We start from the raw sequence: 13,606 nt of genomic DNA, 5'->3' as shown, positions 1-13,606 counted from the left end.
TGGGTATTCGTTGGACAAATATATTATACTAGAACTGACATGTGATTACATTTTCACGCAGTTTGGGTGCATAGATCCTGAGAAATCAGTACCCAGAACAACCACCTCTGGCCGTAATAACGGCCTTGATACACCCGGGCATTGAGTCAAACAGAGCTTGGATGACGTGTACAGATACAGCTGCCCATGCAGCTACAACACGATACTACAGTTCATCAAGAGTTGTGACTGGCGTATTGTGACAAGCCATGTGCTACGCCACCATTGACCAGACCTTTTCAATTGGTCATAGATCTGGAGAAAGTGCTGGCCAGGGCAGCAGTCGGACATTTTCTGTATCCAGAAAGGCCCGTACAGGAACTGCAACATGCGGTCGTGCATTATCCTGCTGAAATGTAGGGTTTCGCAGGGATCGAATGAAGAGTGGAGCCACAGGGCGTAACACATTTGAAATGTAACGTCCACTGTTCAAAGTGCCGTCAATGCGAACGAGAGGTGACCGAGACGTGTAACCAGTGGCACCTCATACCATCATGCCAAGTGATACATTAGTATGGCGTTGACGAATACACGCTTCCAATGTGCGTTCATCGCGATGTCGCCAAACACGGATGCGACCTCCATGATGCTGTAAACAGAACCTGGATTCATCCGAAAAAATGACGTTTTGCCATTGGTGCACCCAGGTTCGTCGTTGAGTACACCATCGCAGGCGCTCCTGTCTACATCTACATCTACATCGATACTCCGCAAGCCACCCAACGGTGTGTGGCGGAGGGCACTTTACGTGCCACTGTCATTACCTCCCTTTCCTGTTCCAGTCGCGTATGGTTCGCGGGAAGAACGACTGTCTGAAAGCCTCCGTGCGCGCTCTAATCTCTCTAATTTTACATTCGTGATCTCCTCGGGAAGTATAAGTAGGGGGAAGCAATATATTCGATACCTCATCCAGAAACGCACCCTCTCGAAACCTGGCGAGCAAGCTACACCGCGATGCAGAGCGCCTCTCTTGCAGAGTCTGCCACTTGAGTTTATTAAACATCTCCGTAACGCTATCACGGTTACCAAATAACCCAGTGACGAAACGCGCCGCTCTTCTTTGGATCTTCTCTATCTCCTCCGTCAACCCGACCTGGTACGGATCCCACACTGATGAGCAATACTCAAGTATAGGTCGAACGAGTGTTTTGTAAGCCACCTCCTTTGTTGATGGACTACATTTTCTAAGCACTCTCCCAATGAATCTCAACCTGGTACCCGCCTTACCAACAATTAGTTTTATATGATCATTCCACTTCAAATCGTTCCGTACGCATACTCCCAGATATTTTACAGAAGTAACTGCTACCAGTGTTTGTTCCGCTATCATATAATCATACAATAAGGGATCCTTCTTTCTATGTATTCGCAATACATTACATTTGTCTATGTTAAGGGTCAGTTGCCACTCCCTGCACCAAGTGCCTATCCGCTGCAGATCTTCCTGTATTTCGCTACAATTTTCTAATGCAGCAACTTCTCTGTATACTACAGCATCATCCGCGAAAAGCCGCATGGAACTTCCGACACTATCTACTAAGTCATTTATATATATTGTGAAAAGCAATGGTCCCATAACACTCCCCTGTGGCACGCCAGAGGTTACTTTAACGTCTGTAGACGTCTCTCCATTGATAACAACATGCTGTGTTCTGTTTGCTAAAAACTCTTCAATCCAACCACACAGCTGGTCTGATATTCCGTAGGCTCTTACTTTGTTTATCAGGCGACAGTGCGGAACTGTATCGAACGCCTTCCGGAAGTCAAGAAAAATAGCATCTACCTGGGAGCCTGTATCTAATATTTTCTGGGTCTCATGAACAAATAAGGCGAGTTGGGTCTCACACGATCGCTGTTTCCGGAATCCATGTTGATTCCTACATAGTAGATTCTGGGTTTCCAGAAATGACATGATACGCGAGCAAAAAACATGTTCTAAAATTCTACAAGAGATCGACGTAAGAGATATAGGTCTATAGTTTTGCGCATCTGCTCGACGACCCTTCTTGAAGACTGGGACTATCTGTGCTCTTTTCCAATCATTTGGAACCCTCCGTTCCTCTAGAGACTTGCGGTACACGGCTGTTAGAAGGGGGGCAAGTTCTTTCGCGTACTCTGTGTAGAATCGAATTGGTATCCCGTCAGGTCCAGTGGACTTTCCTCTATTGAGTGATTCCAGTTGCTTTTCTATTCCTTGGACACTTATTTCGATGTCAGCCATTTTTTCGTTTGTGCGAGGATTTAGAGAAGGAACTGCAGTGCGGTCTTCTTCTGTGAAACAGCTTTGGAAAAAGGTGTTTAGTATTTCAGCTTTACGCGTGTCATCCTCTGTTTCAATGCCATCATGATCCCGTAGTGTCTGGATATGCTGTTTCGAGCCACTTACTGATTTAACGTAAGACCAGAACTTCCTAGGATTTTCTGTCAAGTCGGTACATAGAATTTTACTTTCGAATTCAATGAACGCTTCACGCATAGCCCTCCTTACGCTAACTTTGACATCGTTTAGCTTCTGTTTGTCTGAGAGGTTTTGGCTGCGTTTAAACTTGGAGTGGAGCTCTCTTTGCTTTCGCAGTAGTTTCCTAACTTTGTTGTTGTACCACGGTGGGTTTTTCCCGTCCCTCACAGTTTTACTCGGCACGTACCTGTCTAAAACGCATTTTACGATTGCCTTGAACTTTTTCCATAAACACTCAACATTGTCAGTGTCGGAACAGAAATTTTCGTTTTGATCTGTTAGGTAGTCTGAAATTTGCCTTCTATTACTCTTGCTAAACAGATAAACCTTCCTCCCTTCTTTTATATTCCTATTAACTTCCATATTCAGGGATGCTGCAACGGCCTTATGATCACTGATTCCCTGTTCTGTACATACAGATTCGAAAAGTTCGGGTCTGTTTGTTATCAGTAGGTCCAATATGTTATCTCCACGAGTCGGTTCTCTGTTTAATTGCTCGAGGTAATTTTCGGATAGTGCACTCAGTATAATGTCACTCGATGCTCTGTCCCTACCACCCGTCCTAAACATCTGAGTGTCCCAGTCTATATCTGGTAAATTGAAATCTCCACCTAAGACTATAACATGCTGAGAAAATTTATGTGAAATGTATTCCAAATTTTCTCTCAGTTGTTCTGCTGTCTGTGATGCAGCGTCAAGGGTAACGGCAGCCATGGTCTCCGAGTTGATAGTCCATGCTGCTGCAAACGTCTTCGAACTGTTCATGCAGATGGTTGTTGTTTTGCAAACGTCCCCATCTGTTGACTCAGGGATCGAGACGTGGCTGCACGATCCGTTACAGCCATGCAGATAAGATGCCTGTCATCTCGACTGCTAGTGATACGAGGCCGTTGGGATCCAGCACGGCGTTCCGTATTACCCTCCTGAACCCACCGAGTCTGTGCTGGTTGGAAACTTTCCTCATGCCAGCACGTTGTAGGTGTCGCCATCGGCACCAACCTTGTGTGAATGCTCTGAAAAGCTAATCATTTGTATATCAGTGCATCTTCTTCCAGTCGGTTAAATTTCGCGTCTGTAGCACGTCATCTTCGTGGTGTAGCAATTTTAATGGTCAGTAGTGTAATTTAATAATTTTCAACACTTGTCGATAACTGATCAGTTATCACTTGATTAGTTATCCCCGCCAGGTGTCTACCGGTGATAGTCTTTCACTATTCGATAGATAGGAAATTGAACAAAACGTACCAAAAGCAACGACTCGAATATTCCTCTTTTAATCGACGCAACTAGACCGAGAAGTTTAACTAGGTAGCATGCGTCATTCGCCAAACCGACATTTAGGCCTAGCGCATACGCATCGATTTTTGTCGTACGGAAATATATCGTACGATCAAATTCTTTTAGTGAGGCAAATTAGTTCCTATGCTCTCCTTTGTTCCTCTAAAAGAATTTAATCGCACAATATTTTTACGTACGATAAAAATCGATTCGTGTGCGCTTGGCCTTATTCATAATGCTGACGAACACGTTCGGACACGAAATTTCCGCCACGTCTGCATGCTCGTGGACGACCCGTGTATCGGCGGCAATTTTTAAATCCGCGCGGTCTACCATAGAAACGCTAGAACTAATAGTGGCCGATACTGCCGGACTTCCCCTCTAAGTCTTTTCTCATTCCCTACACAGTTTTCGGCAATTATTATTGTTTGTGTTACGAGATCCCGCCAACAACGGCTATTGTGTTACACCTATACATTGTGTCACACGTATACATTATTCTTATAGACAAGAGATAATTTATATGGCAAAACAACGTTTGCCGGGTCAGCTATAACATACAAAGATTTTCAGAGGCGGAACGAATTTCGCCCGGTATAGATAGTTCGTTTCTGAAAACGTAGAAAGCGTGTATCTGGAAGTATTAAGGTCCTTGGTGGTTAAAGCAAAATACACTCTAAGACAAAAAAAGCACTATGCAAAACGAAAGAATCATCCAAACGGGTCGGAAATCGGTAGATGTGATGCACATGTACAGAAAAACAAATTATTACAACTTCAGAAAAGTTAAATGATTTATTCGACAGAAAGTGTTGCACAAATTGAGGAAGTCAATAATGTGTTGTTCCACCTCTGGCCCTTGTGCAAACAGTTATTCGTCTTGGAAGTGACAGAGAGTTGTACGTTCTCCTGAGAAGTATTGTGCACGTTCTGCCCAATTGGCACTTTGGATCATCAAAATCCCGAGATGGTTTGATTTCCCTGTCCATAATGCTCCAAGCGTTCTGAAACGGGGAGAGATCCGGCAACCTTGATGGCCAAGGTAGGGTTTGGCAAGTACGAAGACAGTAGTAACCATCACTGTGTGCTGGCAGTCGTTGTCTTGCTGAAATATAAGCCCAGGATAGCTTGGCATGGAGGGCAACAAAACAGGCTGCATAAAATTGTCGACGCACCACTGTGCTGTAAGGGTGCCCCGGATAACAACTACAGGGGTCCCAGACCATCAAGCCGTATGGCGGGCGAGAGTCAGGTTGGTAACCCACCCCTGTCCAGGGCGTCTCCGTACACGTCTTTGCTGGTCATCGGGGTTCATTTCGAAGCGGTACTCATCACTGAAGACAATTCTACTCCGTTCAATGAGATTCCAGTCAGAAGACGCCGCATACAATGTATGTCTTTGCGCTTGCCAAACCCTACCTTGCCCGGCAAGGTCGCCGGGTGTCTCCGCAATTGAGAACGTTGCGAGCATTATGTGGAGGGCCCTCCATCCAGCCCTGGATTTTGACGATCTAACGAGCCTAGACACAATTTGGCACGATACCCAGCCAACTACTGTATCAACCAGTGCCAAACCGAAATATTGCTTGCGTGGGTGCCAGAGGTTGACAAATGTGTTACTGATTTGCTCAGTTTGTTAAGTTCTTTCTGTAGAACATATCATTCAGTTTTACCGAAATTGTAATTATTTGTTTACATGTACACGTACATCACGTCTACCGATTCCTCTCCCAAAATTATAATTGTATTAATACCTTGATATATATCAACGGGGACAGGTGAAAATGTGTGCCCCGACCGGTACTCGAACCCGGGATCTCCTGTTTACATGGCAGACGCTCTATCCATCTGAGCCACCGAGGGCACAGAGGACATGTCCGAAAGAACAGACACAATATCTACATAAGAATATAGCTCTGGCAACACCATCCATGACCTTCTTCTTCTGTGCGGATGCACACATATTCCCCGAATTCTTACGGGACTTGGTGAGAATCTCTTCCACGAGTAATGACTGTGTTGGGGTGAGACACTACGAATGTAGTATGTGGACATACAAGGTGAGAACGTGGGTCTCGCGGGAGGCGTGCGCGAGATAGCCCCTGCAGTCCGCTATCCTCTGTGCCCTCTGCGGCTCAGATGGTATTGTTATGTGTCCATCATCATCATATGCCGGCACCGTAACTCAGCGTGTTCGGTCAGAGGGTTAGCTGCCCTCTGTAATAAAAAAAAAAAAAACTGAGTTAAGGGATCAACGACGAACTGAAACGGATGTCTTACGACGTCCGCCCCGAGCAGATACAACGAACGAAAACGAACCAAATGAGATTTTTTTAAAAATGGATAGAGCGTCTGCCTTGTAAGTAGGAAATCCCGGGTCCGAGTCCCGGTCGGGGCACACATTTTCGCCTGTCCCTGTTGATATATATCAACGCTCGTTAGTAGCTGAAGGTATTAATACAATTGTAATTTTGTTCTAGGCGGCTGCAGGTCACCATCCATGTAAGTATATAGATTCCTCTCCCTTCCGGATAACTCCTTCATGTAGTGTAGACAAAAACTTTTCGTGGAGTGTATTCTATACCATTTTTTTTTCAGTTTTTAGCAGATCTCAAATTTCACAAACATTTAAAACATTGTGCCAGAGGAAAATTTTAAAATTCCGAAAACTTTTAACAATCTTTTAATTAGCGTAATTCGTCGGAAAATGAGTGTTTGTTTAAAACTATAATTCACAAAAGATTTGAATAGAGACGCAGTGTTGAACAGTTTTGAAACAGGATTACAAGGAGCCGAAATGAATGCAGTAGGCAACAAAGGTTACCGACTTAGCTTACCTTACGCTTCACACAGTTAGATGCTTCATCTCATACTCTAAAACATACACAGAATACACATTAAAATTATGTAACAGAAATAAATTACAGATGCCACACAGGTCTTTGGCCTCTGTAGAATACGTAGAAAACGAAAGAAACTATGACTCCAAGACTTTTAATGTAAACAGACAATTAAAGACACAAATGTTTTAGAACAGTATAAATTCCTGACGTTGCCCGAATGTGGGCTGTCTGTATCATAATGAACTCCAGGAAAACTCCAATCAGCCGAGATCGCTAGTAAAGTTTTTTTTTTTTTTTAGATAACTGTTTTAAATAAGATTACGTTAGCATTTTCGAATCTTCGAAGACGTCAACACAGACGTACCGAAAGATGTCATCTAAATAAACACTTTACTAGCGATCTTGGCTGTCTGTAGTTTTACCGGAGTTCATTTTAAAATAGTACATGCAATTTTAAAGAATCCTTGTATGAATGCTTCAAGTACAAAAGAGTTTACAAAAGTTTAAACACATGAGCATTCGAAGTAAGACACATATACAATTTTAAAGCGTCCATCTCTGTACTTAACATTAATAATGGAACTAGGACCGGCCAAAATGTGAGCCCTTTCACAGTTCTGTTAAGAATAACTCGGGTATGTTCCGAGAACCAAAAATGCTGACCCATAATGTAAACAGAGGCGATAATCACGGCCACTAGCGTAAGCTACACACAGCTACAGCCGAGAAACGAAGACAAATTTCAGTGCCAAGGCCTCAGCAAAATAACAAAGGTTTATGTGAATCGCACCCAAATCTTAATCATATGCAAAGAAACGTGCCCCCACTTACGAGGACTTGCTGAAATGTAATGCAACCGAATTTTTTTTTTTTCTGTTGTCGATATCTGTTGCGGCGTTACATGTCACGCTTATTACTCGGTCGACTTTCCCTTTTCACTGATCCAAGTGCAACCCTCTGTCGCTAAAGGGCTCGAAACTGTATCGTGTAACATGGCAGTGTGTAGCGTAACCACGTCGTTGCATGAAAAACAATGTGCTTTTGGAGAGGGCTGGGGGAGGGGGGGGGGGGGCGGTGTGATTTGGTAAAATCTAATCCCCACAATAAAGGAGTTTAAAAGTGGAAGTGCCAAATGAAAATTCTTTTCGTTTTCTTAATCTCATCAGTTCATTAAATGGTAAACTGCATATTAAAAATTCATAAAATGAAACAATAAGCCTCGGATGTTACGTTATTGGCTTTTAATTTCAAAACTGGTCTGAGATGCTATTTCTGAGATTTATTGTTGTTGTTGTTGTTGTTGTTGTTGTTGTGGTCTTCAGTCCCGAGACTGGTTTGATGCAGCTCTCCATGCTACTCTAGCCTGTGCAAGCTTCATCATCTCCCAGTACCTACTGCAGCCTTCTGTATCTGCTTAGTGTACTCATCTCTTCGTCTCCCTCTACGATTTCCACACTGCCCTCCAATGCTAAACTGGTGATCCTTGATGGCTCAGAACATGTCCTACCAACCGATCCCTTCTTCTAGTCAAGTTGTGCCACAAACTCCTCTTCTCCCCAATTCTATTCAATACCTCCTCATTAGTTATGTGATCTACCCATCCAATCTTCAGCATTCTTCTGTAGCACCACATTTCGAAAGCTTCTATTCTCTTCTTGTCCAAACTACACTCCTGGAAATGGAAAAAAGAACACATTGACACCGGTGTGTCAGACCCACCATACTTGCTCCGGACACTGCGAGAGGGCTGTACAAGCAATGATCACACGCACGGCACAGCGGACACACCAGGAACCGCGGTGTTGGCCGTCGAATGGCGCTAGCTGCGCAGCATTTGTGCACCGCCGCCGTCAGTGTCAGCCAGTTTGCCGTGGCATACGGAGCTCCATCGCAGTCTTTAACACTGGTAGCATGCCGCGACAGCGTGGACGTGAACCGTATGTGCAGTTGACGGACTTTGAGCGAGAGCGTATAGTGGGCATGCGGGAGGCCGGGTGGACGTACCGCCGAATTGCTCAACACGTGGGGCGTGAGGTCTCCACAGTACATCGATGTTGTCGCCAGTGGTCGGCGGAAGGTGCACGTGCCCGTCGACCTGGGACCGGACCGCAGCGACGCACGGATGCACGCCAAGACCGTAGGATCCTACGCAGTGCCGTAGGGGACCGCACCGCCACTTCCCAGCAAATTAGGGACACTGTTGCTCCTGGGGTATCGGCGAGGACCATTCGCAACCGTCTCCATGAAGCTGGGCTACGGTCCCGCACACCGTTAGGCCGTCTTCCGCTCACGCCCCAACATCGTGCAGCCCGCCTCCAGTGGTGCGACAGACGTGAATGGAGGGACGAATGGAGACGTGTCGTCTTCAGCGATGAGAGTCGCTTCTGCCTTGGTGCCAATGGTGGTCGTATGCGTGTTTGGCGCCGTGCAGGTGAGCGCCACAATCAGGACTGCATACGACCGAGGCACACAGGGCCAACACCCGGCATCATGGTGTGGGGAGCGATCTGCTACACTGGCCGTACACCACTGGTGATCGTCGAGGGGACACTGAATAGTGCACGGTACATCCAAACCGTCATCGAACCCATCGTTCTACCATTCCTAGACCGGCAAGGGAACTTGCTGTTCCAACAGGACAATGCACGTCCGCATGTATCCCGTGCCACCCAACGTGCTCTAGAAGGTTTAAGTCAACTATCCTGGCCAGCAAGATCTCCGGATCTGTCCCCCATTGAGCATGTTTGGGACTGGATGAAGCGTCGTCTCACGCGGTCTGTACGTCCAGCACGAACGCTGGTCCAACTGAGGCGCCAGGTGGAAATGGCATGGCAAGCCGTTCCACAGGACTACATCCAGCATCTCTACGAGCGTCTCCATGGGAGAATAGCAGCCTGCATTGCTGCGAAAGGTGGATATACACTGTACTAGTGCCGACATTGTGCATGCTCTGTTGCCTGTGTCTATGTGCCTGTGGTTCTGTCAGTGTGATCATGTGATGTATCTGACCCCAGGAATGTGTCAATAAAGTTTCCCCTTCCTGGGACAATGAATTCACGGTGTTCCTATTTCAATTTCCAGGAGTGTATTTATCTTCCATGTTTCACTTCCATACATGGCTACACTCCATACAAATACTTTCAGAAACGACTTCCTGACTCTTAAATCTATACTCGATCTTAACAAATTTCTCTTCTTGAGAGACGCTTTCCTTGCCATTGCCAATCTACATTTTATAACCTCTCTACTTCGTCCATCATCAGTTATTTTGCTCCCCAAATAACAAAACTCATTTACTACTTTAACTGTCTCATTTCCTAATCTAATTCCCTCAGCATCACCTGATTTAATTCGACTACATTCCATTATCCTCGTTTTGCTTTTGTTGATGTTCATCTTATATCCTCCTTTAAGTTTTTATTTCTTCTACATGGATTTTAATACCTACTCCGAATTTTTCTTTTGTTTCCTTTACTGCTTGCTCAATATACAGATTTAATAACATCGGGGAGAGCCTACAACCCTGTCTCACTCCCTTCCCCACCACCGCTTCCCTTTCATGTGCCTCGACTCTTATAACTGCCATCTGGTTTCCGTACAAATTGTAAATAGACTTTCGCTCCCTGTATTTTACCCCTGCCACCTTCAGAATTTGAAAGAGAATATTTCAGCCAACATTGTCAAAAGCTTTCTCTAAGCCTAAAAATGCTAGAAACGTAGTTTTGCCTTTTGAGAATTAAATACCCTAAAATGTGTCGAGGTAGGACCCACACCACATATCCATGCTAGGGGTGTATATATTATAAACACAGCCCCGATCCAGAATAGAACACACGCCTGTGTCTTTTTGATTCAAGATTAGATTTGTTTCACCTACTTCTGGATTACCCTGTATGTATTAGGGATGAGAAAGATGGCTGGTAGTTCAGCAACTTGTCGGCGTGCGCCTGTCACAGAGACGGGAGGCGGACAGCGCAGAAAAACCTGTTTCCCTCTCGCCTGACTCTCGTCTCTCAAAATCCCATTCAGTGGTGAGAGGAAGCTTGCAAAGGGCCCGTGACAGAGCAGCAGGAAGTGCTTATGGAAATACCGCGGAACATAAAAAGGAGTGCTGCGACAGCTTTTACTGTCAACTGATAATGGCTCTCGTGATATATGACAAGCGCCCCGCCCTCTCACACAACTGCGACTCCGCGTCTGCCGCACAACTGTATCATCCGCTGCCTCCGGGAACTGCGCTACAGCTGACGGAGTTCCGACCTGTAGACTGAGTAAGAGGGCATAGGAAATACAAGTTCTTAGCTGTGCTTTTTCTTTCAAGATATGAAAATTAAATACACGAGATCGTCAGAAACAGTCTGAAAAGCTCGTAAGGCTATTACAGCGGAGGTTGTGCTGAGAAATAATTGTTGAGAAAATAATCGATACTTTGCGCCGTTTTCGAGATATTTACCATTGGAGTTAGCCAATCAGGTCGTTGTGCACGCAAATTCGAGCTCCAGGACGCGCTAAAATGCGGTAGTGCACAGACATCTGTGGCTCCGTGAGTTACCACTTGTTGAAATGTTTCATTACCACTTAAATTGTGCCTTTTCCGGAAGTGATAGGTTTGCGTTAGGTGAGCAAACCCACGGTTCAGTTTGAGGAAACCAAACGAAGAACTCTTTTGGCGACACCACCTGTGGCCGGCTGTTTGAATCTGCGCTCGCAAATACCTAATTGGTTAATTTCAATATTAAATAACACGAAAACAGCGCAACGTATTTAATTTTTATCCTAACAGTTATTTTTCAGCACAGCCTAGTCTGTAGCCCCCTTACAAGCTTTACAGACTGTTTCTGACCACTGTACTGTTTTAACTAACACATTAATGCCTTAAACATCATTAACAAAACAGTAACACGATCGTCACAGCCTGATGATTACGTAGATAAAAAAAAATGAATTCTTTACTCTGTTCGGATCTCAGAAGTCGCAAGATTCTAATTTTCCCGGATCTTTGAAAGTGATCAGTATACAAAGCCCCTCCGTCTTCAGGCCACAAGTGGCCCATCGGGACCATCCGACAGCCGTGTCATCCTCAGATGAGGATGCAGGTAGGAGGGGCGTGTAGTCAGCACACCGCTCTACCGGACGTTACCTTTTTTTTTTTTTTTTTTTTTTTTTTTTTTTTTTTTTTTTTTTTTTTTTTTTTTTTTTTTTTGACGGAGCTGCTACTGTTCAGTCGAGTAGCTCCTCAATTGGCATCACGAGGCTGATGCACCCCGAAATATGGCAACAGCGTATGGCGGCCCGGGTGGTCACCCACCCAAGTGCCAGCCACGCCCAACAGCGCTTAACTACGGTGATCTGACGGGAACCGGTTTATCCATTGCGGCAAGGCCGTTGCCGGTCAATATACAAACTGGAATGCGACACTGGACATTCAACAAGGATCAGTAATTACATGGGAACCGGCGGTCGCAAAGGCCATCAAGGGCTACTAAATGGCGTTGGAGTTGTTTAGTCACATGCTACAATTGTACGCACACTACAAGAGATTCTATAAGTTCTGTCCAGATGCATGGAGACATGCCTAACCTCGACACTGCATTGAAACGCACACCCTATCAGAGATGCCTGGTGTATCTCAAAGACATCCTGCTGCCACAACAATCCTGCCCACTAGGTCCTCCGACAACATACAGGTGTTTCATACACTAGACTCTTCAGATACCCCACAGCAATATTTCCATTGCGCACAGAGGGGGTGGTCGTGGTGGCGATGCGACTGGCCCACCGCGACCGTTCCAGCGGCAGGGAAAGGTTTTCTGCGGATGTGCCCTCACTTGTCTGCTGAAATGTGGGTGGGGAGTGGGAGGGGGGGGGGCTCCGTTGCTGTAATCGAATGCTGCGACGAGTAGGCATCATTCAGCTTGTCCGATAGAATACCGGGCCACCATCAAGTTTGTCCGGAGATCATGCGGCCTAATTAAAGTCTCCGACGATGCCAGCCATACGTGACCGTAGCGCCTTCTCGTCGCCGTTCTTATGTGATTATTGACCCTTGTTGTATGACTGAAATGCAATTTAAATTTGTGAATCTTTTTGTCTCTTTGAATCATCCTAAATGTATTTTTCGGTACCGATTGGTATTGACCTGCTCTTAAAACAGCATTTTACTTTTCATTAAAAACTACACTGCCCAGTGTGAATTAGTATTAGGCGTGAAAGAGAGAGGAATCAGATACATGCCCAAAAAAAGTGGATTCGACAGATGCTCAACTGAAGCAGATATTAGCGACATTTTCGTTTATGTTCCCAACGGAAAACGAATATGTGTTGTGTGTAGAAATGAATATGATACTTTCTTCCCCCCCCCCCCCCCCCCCCCATGAACCATGGACCTTGCCGTTGGTGGGGAGGCTTGCGTGCCTCAGCGATACAGATAGCCGTACCGTAGGTGCAACCACAACGGAGGGGTATCTGTTGAGAGGCCAGACAAACGTGTGGTTCCTGAAGAGGGGCAGCAGCCTTTTCAGTAGTTGCAAGGGCGACAGTCTGGATGATTGACTGATCTGGCCCTGTAACACTAACCAAAACGGCCTTGCTGTGCTGGTACTGCGAACGGCTGAAAGCAAGGGGAAACTACGGCCGTAATTTTTTCCCGAGGGCATGTGTAACCTCCCCCCTCACTTATCGACCTTAATGACAGTGAAAAATTAAACCGCGTGTACCTATGGAAATTTGGGAAAAGCAATCGTCACCGAAGTTAATCTGTCGGTAAAGAGGGAGGAAAGGGTTACATCTAAATGAAAGGAAAAATGCAAATGAAACTGGTGGAAATTAATTTTGAAAAGGGGTAAAGTTAATGAAGAAAGTAAATGTGCGGCCGTTACGTTAACAATTAACTAGCGGTAATTAGATGTTTGAGATTTGGGGTAAATCACGGTCGCCAGTCCTATGGACAATTACTATAATAACTGAAAAAGAAAGGTTATTACACATA

General features: G+C 45.3%; 1 protein-coding gene and 1 pseudogene across 1 annotated transcript in view; one reads left to right on the top strand and one right to left on the bottom strand.

Annotated features, from left to right (window-relative positions):
* Positions 1-13,606, top strand: part of LOC126413132 (lutropin-choriogonadotropic hormone receptor-like) — a 932,298-nt gene that overhangs the window by 363,119 nt on the left and 555,573 nt on the right. The gene's annotated exons all lie outside the window — the stretch shown is intronic.
* Positions 11,891-12,008, bottom strand: LOC126413663 (5S ribosomal RNA; annotated as a pseudogene).

Source organism: Schistocerca serialis, chromosome 7 (assembly GCF_023864345.2).
Source record: "Schistocerca serialis cubense isolate TAMUIC-IGC-003099 chromosome 7, iqSchSeri2.2, whole genome shotgun sequence".
Taxonomy (NCBI): domain Eukaryota; kingdom Metazoa; phylum Arthropoda; class Insecta; order Orthoptera; family Acrididae; genus Schistocerca; species Schistocerca serialis.
Note: the sequence above shows the minus strand (reverse complement) of the source record. Positions and strands in the feature narration are given on the sequence as shown.